The sequence below is a fragment of the Drosophila sulfurigaster genome, chromosome 2R (genome assembly GCF_023558435.1).
Source record: "Drosophila sulfurigaster albostrigata strain 15112-1811.04 chromosome 2R, ASM2355843v2, whole genome shotgun sequence".
Taxonomy (NCBI): Eukaryota; Metazoa; Arthropoda; class Insecta; order Diptera; family Drosophilidae; genus Drosophila; species Drosophila sulfurigaster.
The window spans coordinates 24,994,809-25,009,126 of NC_084882.1; the positions used below are offsets into that span (position 1 = coordinate 24,994,809).

General features: G+C 40.6%; 1 protein-coding gene across 1 annotated transcript in view; it reads right to left on the reverse strand.

The window, feature by feature from the left end:
- The window catches only part of LOC133838951 (uncharacterized), a 183,708-nt gene that overhangs the window by 149,183 nt on the left and 20,207 nt on the right, over window positions 1-14,318 (reverse strand). The gene's annotated exons all lie outside the window — the stretch shown is intronic.

Below are 14,318 nucleotides of genomic sequence, written 5' to 3' on the forward strand. Positions count from 1 at the left end.
ATTTGCAGAGAACAATTTAAGCGAAAGCTGGCAGCAAGTCAAGTTAAGCAAAGAGATGGCCGAAAAACAGCAATCCGGAGATCAAGTCCAATCTGAGGGCCAAAACCCAAAGTAAATAATTAAATTTGCTGCGTAAATAAAAGTTCAAGTGGCCGCCTTTTGCCATGACTCAACTGTCCGCTGCTCATCTGCGCACAACTGACAACCAAAATAACAACAGAAACAACACTCGAATCGCTTGTCTACAATGTCAAAAGCAGACGTTGCCAGTTCCCAGTCTCAGCCCCAGTCTCAGTCCACAGTCTCCCGTCCACCAAAAATTTTTGACTCTCAGGCACCAGTTGAAAGTCTCGAATTCTCCATCTCAGTCCCACTGGCAGCGCCTCAGTTAATGTTGCTTTCTTTGTCAGCGTAGAGGTCGGAAACTGCTTTCATTTGGCATTCAGTAAAATTGCTTTTATTAGCGTATAAATCAACAGTGCAAAAATCGTAGCACTCTTTGCAGCGCCGTCTCTTGCTCTTTCTCTTGGGCAGACTGTTTAAATTAAATTTATGCATCATTTCGAGTTGTTTACAAGTTGCCAGCACTTGAATCAGTAGCCATGCCAACTTAATGCAATTGCTGCGGGGCGTGAAACGTCCAGAAAGAGATTCGAGACTCATACAAAAACTCAAAGAGAGATTCACACTTGAGTAATATGGCTAAGGTCAAAAGGATGGCTAAGCCGCCAGATCGACTGTGGCTGCAGGACACTCAATTTTCATATGGAGCATGCCATGGGCCATGATGATGGGGGCCATGGGGTGCCTAGCATTATGTGCTGAACATAATAATAAAACTATAAATTAAATTAACTCATAAAAATTCCGTGTGCATATAAACGCAAGAAACCCAGCAGCCAAAAGCAGTCTGAATAATAACTTTGTTGTTGCTGCCGTTGCCGTTGCCTTTGCCGCTGCAACAGACAAGGGGCTATCTATCTATTCTATGCTGGCCTGCGTCCGAAACTGCCCGCCAGAGACCATTCCATTTCATTTTCGGTCCTCAGTCTCAGCTGCGAATCCTTTTTTTTTTGGTCGGCCAACGCATTTCTACTCACATTTTATGGGCTTACATATATAGGCGCTTTGGCTTGTAAGTAGCATGTAAGTCGGCCCGGAGAGCGCATGATTTAAATTCTTGTGAGCACGCCAAGTCGAAATGGACAGACGCCAGACGAATTTGGACGCGATGCGATATACATATACGAAGTATATATATAAAGCGTCAGCGTGCATATTTGATTTGATTTCATTGCCAACCACGCCCCATTCTTTCGCCTCTCGCCAGTGAACGGACAGCATTGAGGACGCGATGTGCCTGTAAATATTTATTAATGCCGTGAAAGTTTTTCGGGTTTAAGTAGATGCGATTTGTTGCCGGGGGCAGCTCTGATTTTTATGGCATTGCGAGTGAAAGAGATCAATAAAACGACGGGGAAGCGCAGAGCAGCGAAGAGTTTGAGTGTGCAAGTGTGTTACATATAATAGCAGTTACATATTATTTTTATCGACTGTAGATTTACTTAAAGTGGCTTTACTTTCCCTCAATTCCCCATATTCAAGTGCACTTATAGCGTAATCCCATACTTGTTGGCTGCTGTATATGATTATGCCATGAGTGCGCGTTGATTATGTACGTTTCCTGATCGTCTATTTCCTTCTTCGCTTTGCTTTTTTTTCTCTTGGTTTTCAGTGACCTCTTCAGCTCTCTGATCATCCTTTTTTTTAACCTGTATACGCGATTTGAGCATCAGCAGTTTTATTTGATTTTCCACAAACAGTTTCTGTTGCATTATTAGAAGTTGTTGGAATTCCTTTAGTTTGCTACTCTTGGATCCGTCATTGCGAAATTCGATCCATGGATCAATCATTTCTTAAAAATTTGTAAGCATTTGCAATGAAATTGAATTTTGATTGGAAAATTAGTGCCAAAGGCTTTTGATAGTATTCGAAATTTAATAAACTTGCGCAACAAAACAAAACCAAACACATACAAGCGTTGCGACACTAGCAACAACAATAGCACAAGTCAGAGCCAGAGTGATGATGACGTTTAAAGCAATTACAAGAGACCAAACGAAACTGCAGCACAATCCGCCGCCTTCGCCTGCGCTAACCACCAACCTGGCCAGCTAGGATGGCTGCTTCGTGCATTGTAACAACAATGTGCATACAAATGCAAATTGCGACCCGGCATACGTTGCGTATACGTAACACCAAATGCCAGCGCCAAGAGCGACAACAACGCCAACAGCAAGAAAAACAACAACGAAACATTTTCGCATTGCGTGAACAAAATAGTTTTGTGTTGTGGTTGTTTTTAGTGGCAGCAGCAGCAGCACCAGCAACAGCAACAACAACAACATCAGTGGGTAAGTGGGCGGGCAGCAGCGTTAACTGAACGACATCTAGAGCAATAGCGAAAAACAACTGCTACGAGGACAACAACAGCACAAAGTTGGCAATTATGGCGAAGTAGTCGTACACCAAGGTTACAACTCAGCAACCCAACACCACCAACATCTCCTTTACCACCAGCCAACCAAGAACTCAACTGTGCGAACACTGTGAGAATTGCGAGAGTTCCGAGTTGCAAGTCGCAGTTTCTTTAGCCACTAGCTTAGCAAATGCATAAACAATTGGGGCATAGTAGACGCTTTAAATATACTAAAGTCGCTTAACTTTAATTTTTAATTCAACATATAAAAAAAATGGAATGCAATATGTAACTTTATTTAGCAACAAAGCAACTTACATTAATAAATGATAATTAAATAAATGCTAAATACATAAAATACATATTAAGTGTTATATCAATATCAAACATAGTTTAGATAATAAGAAAAATCCAAAAGCATTAAACTCCTTGATAGAGTGCTCAATACTTTTTAATGCATTTCATATTCCCAAGAGAACTTTTGCAGTTGTAGAGTATTGTTTCATGTTTAGTTGCCTGATTGGTGATACTATGTAAAATTCTTGGAATTGCGTTTTGCATGCGAAGAGCATTTAGTGTCACATTTTAGTGGTTTGCCTGCAGCAAAGTGCAGGTGCTAATCGAAAGATGTTGTCGGACTAAGAGCAACAGCAACAACCTCAGCAGCAGTAGGAGCAGCAGCAACAACAACAACAACAACAAAGTAGAAGAGAAATACAATTTGCTATATCCGAGTCCATTAGCTTGCAATGCCACGCTTCAAATCATAATCATTTCAAAGTAAACCAAACCGAAATTGACTTGAACAAAATGAGAGGGAAAAAATCAAACAACTTGCAGAGGTGACCAAGAAATACCCTGCAAGGGAAATTAAGTTCGTTTCACAGCTAACAAATTCGTAACAAAGTTAAATTGAATGAACTTTTAGTACTTCTTATCATACCCTACCCTACACGGTATACATACAAGCAACTTGGTTAGATATCGTATATAAATAAGCTGGCGTAATAATAGAAACCGAGCAAAAACATCAGAGAGTGAGGGGTCACAGAAGCTTCGCTCAAACTCGAATTCCATTTGTGTGCATTTCAGTTTGTGTTTAAATCAAGAGCTGGATATATTCATTCCATGGGCATCACCACCGCTCGTCTGCGTGTTCTCCACAATAAAGTCAGTTCGTTATTGTTGGGTGCTGCCTAGTGCGAGATCTCGACAATCATTCAGGCTGACAGGATGTGCGCTTCAGTGCGCTGATTGTGAGTCGAAAAGGCTAACAAAATACAAATACCAATACCGATACCATGTGACCATATTCGTATACATAATGGAAATGGCCAAGGACACACACTGCTTTACTCGCAGTCGCAGTCGCAGTCGCAGTCTCAATCGCAGTCTCAATCTCACGATTCTCGACGACTGCCGAGGGTCAACAGAGGCATCTCCGATTGCCTTTCCTGTTGCTTTAGACGTGTACGGCAACTTTGAGGACACTTTGCTAATTGAATTTATGCCACGGCGCCAAGTTGACAACTTCCTGCGACAACCAACAGACAACTAGCAACAGTTGGCAACGTGTTAATTCAACATAAAGAAAACATGGGGGGAAGGAAAAAAAATAAGCGAACACAATTGTTGCGGGTGCTGAACGTAACCCAAACTCAGTTCCCAGGCTATGCCTCATCCGGCCTACTCATTAAGCATATGGCAAGGACGCAGCAGCAACAAGGTGTAAATACGGTTGCCGCCGTCATGTTGTGATATTTTCTTTCGCTTCGTTTCGGTTCGTTTTTTTTTCTTCTGTGTTGCGTTGTATTATGCCCAGCAAATCGCTTACCAAAAGCAAAAGCACAGCAAGCCACAGTTGCTCATGCTGTCGCAATCGCAGCAGTTGTCGCTGCTCCTTTGCGAGTCCTTTTTTTCGCTTTTGCACCGTGTCTGTGCTGTCTAGCGACAAGCCTTTGCTGTTTGCCTGTTGTGTCCTTGTGCTTATGGTATATCCTTGTAGTCCCCCCTGTTGCTCTGTCGCTGTTGCTGTCGCTGTTGTCGCTGCCAGCCTACCACGCTTGCCTTCCATGACAATTTAAATGCCTTGTTGTCTGTGCTGCGGCTGGCCGAGGGTGTGGGCGTGTCTGTCTGCCACTGGTAAGTAATAGCTGCCATTTGCTGCCAGGCTGTGGTTGCTGCCTCCAGCTCTCTCAGCATTCTTTGCGCTCCTTTTTAATAAACAATCTTTTGCCGCACACATTGCGTAAGTAAAAGTATATGCATTTATAATTTGAATGAATCGCATGTAATTACAAGTGTAGCTCGGCTTGCCGCAGCTGCCACAACATGGGGCGCTCATTGATTGATGCTTGCTAACAATGCCAAGCTCTGGCTTGTCAGAGTGGTGCAATAAATTGAAAAATAATATGCTAACAAAATATCTTATTGCATTTTAAATTATATTTGGATTAAGCATTTACAAAATGAACACCATCACTGTAGCTTATAAGAATGCGATTAGCTTAAACATAAAACTCCTTTTATTTCTCTATATTCCATAAATAGTTGAAAGAGAATTTTAGAAGCTATTAATTAAATCAATGCAGCTTCTTGTTTATATCTATCATATTAAGTATTTCTGCATCAAATGCCAATAAATAGCGCATTGCACCCGATAAATTGATGAAGTGCCGCTTATTATTTCAGCGACTGCGTCAGCTGCACATTTTTAAGCCGCCAAATGCCGCAACACTTTTCCAATTAGGTCGCACCAGTAAAATGCATCGGGCACCCGGCGACAAAGGCCAATAATTCACTTTAGCACAGCACCAAAAAGTGTGCGAGGGGAATAACGAGAGAGAGAGAGGAGGAGGAGGCGAGTCTGCTGGCATGGCATCTAACACAAGCGCAGCTAATAATAAATTAATTGTGCAATTGCATTTCGGGGTTATTGGGCAATTGATTACTTTTGACCCCGCTTTGCTGGCTTGCACTTATTATTTATGGATAATGGAGGACTTCTCCCCTCCCTTACTCCCTCGCTCTCAATTCCAATCAGGCAACACTGCTTTAACTTTTATAATCTGGTAGCCGCGTTACCGTTTTGCGTTATATCTTGTTATGGGCCGCCATGGAGTGCGAGCGTGTGTGTGAGATGGGGTGGGAGGAAAAAGGTAACCCACTAATTAAAACTAAGTGGCGGGCGTTGAAAAACGCGTTGCAACCTCTATTAACCCAGCGACGCCCAATTACACTTTCGCTTAATTTTTTAGCTCCTCGTGCGCCGTGTTTCAGTGTTCGGTGCTCGTTGCTCGGCGTTTGCTGCTCTGTGCGTCGGTGTCAGAAGCAGCAGCTCCAGGCCACCCAGGCGAATTTTGACATTTTGACAGCGCGGCAAGTTTACAAGCACTAACAACACACGCTCTCACATTACGCATACGCCGCATTGGCGGCTGTGGGGAGAGTGGGCCTTGGTTTCTAATTTGTTTACGGGCATTAGGCCAACATTTTAACTGCGCCCCCAAAACACTAAAACTGAGGTGAGACGTCTCTACACGTTTATGTGTAGTTGTATCTGTCTGTCTGTGTGTCTGTCTTCCACTTGGGGTTGGAGTAAGTTTTAGTATGGATAGAAAACTGTACTACAGAGTTGTTATAAACTTTTCCCGAGTACTTGCTGCGTTATTAGGGTCTTATTATGTTGGCTGTTTGCCTTACTTGACTATTATGCATATTTAAGTAATTTTCGTTGCCAAAAACTAACAATGTTTTTTTGGGTAATACAATAACTTAGAAACTAATATCTATGAGTTTACTTCCACGTTAAAGGCTTCAAGGGGTTAATGAGGTGCGCTGGCTGATCTAATAAAGTAAATAGTGTACTGAGTAAAACTAGACTTAAATCAAACTTAAAGCATTTGGGAACAAACTCAACTTAGAAAGGGAAAACTAACTGCTAGATAGAAATATCATTCTCCTTTCGATTTGCCTTGTTTTAATGGCATGTAAGACTCACACACAACCATAGACACATGGCAAACTTTGTTCGCTGTCACCCTGTGCGATTGTATTGTGACAAATGGCGCACGTTTTACATATGTACAGTATAGTATAGTAGTTGTCCGCAGTTACCCCTCCACCCACCAACCACACACCTGCCATCTCAGCCTCTTCTGCTTGATGTGTGGGCCCCACTCACACACACACACACATACAAACACACACATTGTGTAAATGTAACACAAAATGCCGCAAACGTGTGCGTGGCAAATTTGTAAAGTGCAAAATTTATGCGTAATGTGAGGGCGTTACCCAAGCCGCCCATCCACAGGCAGTCCGTCCACGCCTCTACCCGGAGAAAGTTGTTGCCTACCTCTGACGCTGCGGCTTACAACTTTGAAGAGGCCTGGCAACGACGTCAACGTCGCTGTCGCTGTCGCTGTTGCCGTCGGCAGTGAAGTGCCAAAAAGTTGCAGTCAACGGCAACCCGAAAAATATAACTGTCTAGCTTGTGTGTGTATGTGTGCGAGTTCGCGTTTAATTTTCTCACCAAACTAAAATGTTTTCGGTAGAAGCGTGTGTTTTTTCTTCGCGCTCATGCAAATATTTGGCAGCTCTATGGCAACAAAATGGCGGCGAAAGGTTAACAAAATAACTTCATACGCGCCGCGTGAGCACAACAAAAGCAACGCACACCCACACACACACACACTTATGTGTGTAGGCAATGATGTCGTTGTGTGCGTGCGTTTGGATTTGCTAAAATTCATTAAAGTTTATGTTTGCGTATGTTTCAACAGTTTTACAACGTTTCCTCCTCGTTCCCTCTTTTTCATATGGGTAGCATGCGAGAGAGGGGGAGGAAGAAAGACAGAGACAGAGAGCACAGATAACGACAGAGGGAGCAACACAAATGTAACAAACGGGAACAAGCACAATGTCGATTTCTGACTTTTAGGGCCTGCCTTTTTACGCTTAATGTGTTAAAACTAATTTAAATTTATTTCATTCGTGTAAATTTGCCAAGATGCTGTGGCAGGCAGAAAAACATTTTTGGGCCTCTGTCATGTTTGCTCTCTTTCTCTGGTTAAAATATCCAGCAGCCACTTTCCCACCCATTGTGACTTGAAACTCAGACTTTGACTCAACGTTCAAGGGGTTAATAAATAAATTACGTATACGTGCACATAAATTTTTGAGCAAGCAATGCCAAAGTTCACACAGAAAGCAACACACAAGAACAACTCTCTGGGTCCAATTTATGCGTATGTTAGAGTCGAGAGTGGAAAGAAGAGAGCGGGGAAATGAAGTAAATTAAGAGAGAAAGGGCTGCTGTGGGTCATGATTGGCAGCTATTTGTGTGCTGAATGTGCCGTTAAATTAGCCAAATTACGATGAGATGGAATTTCTTGGTTTATTTGCTTAGTTTGCAGCCGCATTAAAAAGTATCCAATGAATTTTTCAATGTGTCACTTCTGTCCATTTTTCACTGCTGTTTTTTTCTTTTCGTCCCCCTTTTATTATTAAGTTTTATTATTATTTGCTTGTTTCTCCTTCAGTTGGAACATTTTGAATTTATGACCATTTTGTAGGGATAACAATACCATAAATATTGAAAAACAAGTGTAGCAAAAACAAACGATAATTTACAAAAACCATAATGTGAAACTAAAACTAAAATAATTCGGCTTTAGAGTTAGCAAAAATGTGCTACAAGCTAAAAGTTACATTGATAATTACTTTGGTGAAATATATATGACAAAAACAAAGAATAAATGAAAAAAATACTTGAAAAAGTCGAAAGCATGCGGAGAATTTGCTGAAAGCGGCTTTTTGGGTAGCGTGCATAGAGCACAAAATGCGCACTCAAATACTTAACTATGCAAATAAAGCATTGAAATTTCAGTTGCGTTGGCAATTTAATTAAATATGAGGTAAATACATTTTGTTGCTACCATAAAGAGGACATGCACAAAAATTGCATGCGACAAGGTGTTGGGGGTTGGGAAGGGAGAAGGACAAACGCTGGGCAACGCAGGAGTCAAACAAGCGGAGCAAACAGACAAACTAGTTAAAGTGTATGTGTATGGGTTTTGCCTACGTAATCTGAGGTCGCAGTCAAAGAGACTGGGGGGAGTTGTTTGGTAGACAAACCAGAGGCAAAGGCATTGGTAAATGCGAAATGAGGAAAATGGGGGCGTGACCCCAAATGACACAGACAGTTAAGTGAAAGCGTTGAGCGTTGACACGCAACACGGCAACAACAACAGCAACTACAACAGCAACAACAATAACACAAAATACATTTAAGCCTGCCATGTTTTTGGCCAGACTGAAATTCTGTTTCACATTTAATTTCATTTAGCAACTTTGTCGTGCGTTCTCCTCTCTGTCTCTCTGTTTTTTTTTTGTGTTTTTGTTGCCTTCATTGCTCTGGTTGTTATTTTAAATCGAATTGTACAAATTGCAAATTGTAAACATGCAATAAATTAAACAACTTGCAAATTAAATGAAATTTTATATTCACACACACGCACACACAGACACTCACACACACACCCAACACACTCATCCAACACAACAATGAATGGAATGCTGAGCCGTTTGCAGATTGCAAACTGTGCTAATGAAATTTATGTAAATTATTACTGCCCACAAGCTGGTCGTCGTAGGCGTGGCATATATAGTAAGTAGGCTTAAAAGCCATGCTCCAACTCAAACCGAACGAGGTGAAATGAGATGAGCATTGTTCTAGCGTATTGTATGTGTACATCTGGTGCGCAGTTTGTTGCCCCCAGCGAGAAGACGCATTAAAACTAATGCTGATGCGACGTCTGAGAGCAGCGCAAGCTGCTGGCCCATCTATATCAGCGAAGGGGGAGTGCAGAAATGGCAGAGAAAGAGTGAAATAGAGAGTGAGGGGGAAATGCTGAAGTTCGGCAGGGTGAGTGACAAACAGTCTTAGACTGGAGCTTACGGACAAGTCCATAAGGCCGCCCGTTAACACCTTGTAGCAGCCACGTCCACATTGCCTAATGCCAAAGCTCAGAGCCATTGCCACAAACTGTGTCAGCAAAGCAATTTCTATACCCTGTACACGACAAAAGCTATCATGGGGTATGCCAAAGTGTAGATAAATTAAAGTGAAGAGATCAGAATTGAGTTTTGAAATGCAAGATAATTTGGCTTAAGAATTTTTTTAAACTTTAAAACTCAATCAAATTTTGGAAAGAATAATAATAAAATTCTTACCACAAATTTACAAAATGAATAGGTAATAAATACAAGTTTCCAACAACAAAAATATGTGTGAATAAAAACACTAGGAATATTTTTCTTTTATGTATTTATTTTTTTCGTATTAAAATCAAACGCATGTCTACTCTTCTATGTTTAACAAATATTTAAAATTTATGAATATAACACAATTCAATATTATGTGCTTAGCACTAAAAATAAATTTTTAATGTAATTCTATCTGCATTGTTGGCATTTAGAAAATATGTCCATATACATACATTATTTGATTACATAAAGTTATTCAACATATGTACAATTCAATATTTGTCCGAAAATAACGAGTACTTGTAAGTAATTTATAATCCACCGCAGGATAAGTTGTAGTCGATTTTATTGACAGTTTCAGCGTTTTTACTTGTTGTTGTGTGTGCTGCAAACGCCAAGATGCCACAACCTTCTACAAGTACACCCAACCCCGACCTCAACTCCAGCTCTAGCCACAAGCTGCCTCTGCCAGTGGCACGGAGTTGGGGCATCGGCTTGGAGACTGTCCCGAGGGGGCGCCGCACATGACTGTCTGGCATGTGAGGCAGTATTAGTGTTGCTGTGTATGTGTGTTAGTGTGTGTGGGTGAGTGTGTGTATTTGTGCTATGTAAACGTGTTTTTTGACAGTAATAGTTTGTAATATAAATTCACACCAGCACGCCAATGCCAAACGCAAACGTAGAAAGGCTCCTCCGCCTTGGCCCACTGCCCCGCTGGTCTGATGTCCCGCTGCTACCAACACAATCACCAGCACACTACCGCACACACTTACTTACAAACACACACACACATACACGCGTATACAGACAACAAAGTATTTTGCTACGTGTAAAAAAAAAGCCATTTAAGCATTTTGAGGTTGGCGACGCCGTAAGCGACGTCAGCTGCGCAGCGCTGCGATGCGATGCTTTTCTTAACTTACCTTTAGGGGGCGTGTTATGGGGCGGAGGGTGAATTTTACGAGTATAACCTCACAATTTTATAGCGCATACTCCATGTGTGTTTGTGTGTGTGTGTGTGCGGAGCTGTGTATTGTATCCCTGATCCCTTTTAATACATACCCCTAGTATGTGTGTGTGTTACCTTTTGAGCCAAACTTTTTTATGACTTTAATGCTGCACAAAACAATTTTATATAAATTAAACTAATAGAGCAGCGCTGCCACTGCCTTCGCCTCCGCCTCTTCTCGCTGCCACGCTGCTATAAAGGTGTGTTCACCAAGATATCCTTTATGACAGGGCACAACTACTCCGAACAGACTGGCAATTTATTCCATTCGCTGCATAATTGAAAATTCTTTGCAAGTGTCTGGCCGCCAGCTTATCGCATAATTTTTCGCAAGTGATTGCTCTGGAACTGAGCTCTGGAACTGGACGATGGATCGAATTCGGGTAGTGAGTGAGTGTGTGTGCATGCGTGTGGCATAGTTCTCTTTCATTGTTGATGATGCACATTTCATGTTAATGCAATTAAGTTTTAATTGTTGAATTGTTGATCTTAACGCATGATTTCATATTTATGCGCATTAATGCGAATCGCTTGGCCAACCAATGTCGTCTCTCATTCTGATGTTGTTGCTGTTGCTGCTCCTGTTGCTGTTGCTGATGCTGCTGAGCACATCGTTGTCATTGTAATTGCGCCTCGATAAGCATGGCAGTTAAATGTCGCATTTATTGTAATTACACAATTTTGTTGTAATCATTTTTAATATGTAATTCATCTGCATGTCCCTTTTGTTCGCTTTAATCAACTTGATTAAAGTCGCTGACACAAATTGTGGAATGCCTTTTATGCTATATCAACATTTATTATAACACTTAATACTGTTGCAACCTCTTTTGTTTAATCCAATCAAAACACGCTCACACGCACATATGAAATGCATTTGTGTATTTATCAAATTGTAGGACAATGGAAGATTTATTGCATTTGCTAATTGATATGCTATTAATTTCGGTTTTTGAACAGCACAATTATTGTTCAGGTTAATACTGTTTATCTTGTTATTAATTGTTAGGTTTTGTGGTGTTTACTTTAATCATAAAAGGTATAATATTATATAAGTATATTCTATCTGATAACAGCTTTACTTGAAATCACTTTAGAAACTCTTCTTAACCTTAAGAGTGGAAACTTTCATTAGTTTATCTTTTATGTTGCTTGCTTGCTTTTATTTTTTGTGCAGAATTTGTCATAAAACAGAAGCATTTTTAATAAAAAACTAACCAAAGTACTACACACACACACACACACACTTATACACACGTGCACACTCAAATGTTGTTGCCAATGTCACAAAACTCGAGACTTTGACAAGTTTTCTCACACAACCGCAAAACCGAGTGATGCTCTCTTGGTACTTGCTTTTTTGCCAACAACAACCTGACAACCTGAGGAGGATGGCAACCTGCCTCGCATTTTTTAGCCATCCTTTTAGAGAGAAGGCTGCCACATGCAGCAAAGTCAAAGTTTTCAATCAAATGTCAAGCGTTGACTTGACTTGGGTGCGAGGCACGTCGCCTGTTGGCATTTTCGACAGTTGTCGCACATGGCTCATAAATGTAGCACCATGCCTAGACTAACCACAGTCTAACAACCTTTTGCCTGCCACAATTTATATTTCTCTGAGGACGGGGAAAGAGGAGTGAAGAAATCTGGGCGTAATGTGAAAGTGTCGAGCAATCTACTCGTAAGTTAGAAGTTCTCGACTTTTATATATTTTTTTCTTTATAGTTTTATGGGTGGCAAAGACCCAAAAGATTTGCTGAGCCCATGATTAATTGTGTGTGGGAACCAAAAACAGCTGCATGAATAATTATAAATTTTGGCAAAAATCACAAACTAACTCGCACTCACACACACACAAATACTTAAATCTGTTTTGTTTGCTTGTTGGACTGGAAAATCAACAGAGTCCCCACACACATTCATACAACTCCAAAAAGGTTTCGGCAAATCATCATTAAAATTTAACCCAAATTAGTGTTGAAATAAAACAATTTTTAGACTATTTCAATTAGTTTTCCTATTGTGGATATCGGTATTTGGGTCAACGAAATGATAATAAATGCTCAATGTAAATGGCACATAAAACCAAGGGAAATGCCCTCACCTAAATATTCTGATTGACGAATTTGAAATGCACTAAACAATAGCGTGATGATATCAGAAGCTGTTCCTATTTTAATGTGTTACATATTTAATGCGCAAGTCGTTATGCCTAGCGAAGGTGTATAGAAGTTAATGTGGCATGTTATCGCACTCTCAAATTGCTGTTGAATTGTTGAAATTGATATTTGAATCGGAACAGAACGAGCATGAGAAATAGTATTGAACAAATTTCCATTCAACATTTGATAGCTGTTAAACAGATTTGATTAAAATTGCCATGATTGTGATTTGAATATCGAGAATATTGAACATCGAGACTGCGGCTGGGAGATAGAAATTTGTAACGAGAAGCCATTAGTTACATAATTAGGCTGGCAATCGAAAAATATTTATGCCCTGATGTTGGGTCAAGCACTGGTAAACTGGCTAAGTTAATACAAACCAAATAATCAACTACTACAACTAGTGGTAGCTGTAGCTGTAGGCTTGTCAGTCTTCAAAGGACCAAAGATACACAGATGGCATAGAGTGTTGTTGTTGTTGTTGTTGCTGTGTTTGCCTTGCCCAGTTCGTGTTGTTGTCCTGTCGTCAGTTGGCCAAATATTAGTTATCCATTCGGTAGGTCGTCCTCTTCGATGTGTGTGTATATGTGTGTGTGTGTTTGTGTGTATGTGTCTGTGTATGTCCTTCTTACTTGTGTTCAGCACAGACAATATGAGAGGCCCATCAATGCATAAACCAACAATTGCAGCCCAAACATAGTTGAACCTACTTAACGCTGTTGCCTAGACACATGCGAGCATATCCTTCATATCCAGCATATCCTGGCAACTGCTTGTGCTTATCTAAGTAAGTTAATATGCCATTTGAATGTTGTGATTTGTATGCCAGACGTCGTACCTTCCCCTTCTCCTTACCTGCCTCTCTCAGGCAATGAATTTTAATTAATTAAAGTTTGTTTGTGTCGTCTCTCTTGCAAAATGCCTGCACTTACCACAAATCATACCATACTCTAAGAGTGTGTGATGCTTACTACAGTTTGGATACTTTTCTCAAAACCAATTGATGTTGTAGGTATTGCAGTTGTTGACATTATTGTTGCCGTTGACCGAAAGCAAAGTCAAATGTTTATTAGTCAGCGGTTAGGCAAATTTTGATGTTGTTGAAGTTTGTTCACATTGCAATATTACTATGCAACGTTAAATGTATTTCGCATATATCTTGTGCACACTCGTGTTTGCATCCACCGGGTGTGAATATGTGTGTGTGTGTGTGGCAACTACTTGTAATAACTGATATGGCCTTAGATAAATACACAGACTTCTCGAGCTTATGCCAACTGCATTGCATTCCAATGGAAATTTGAAATGTGATTTGCATTTAAGCGGTTTGTTATAATTGCATTCGAAACCATGCTTCTCCATTGTCTTCAAATTTGCAATATTAATATTACTTCAA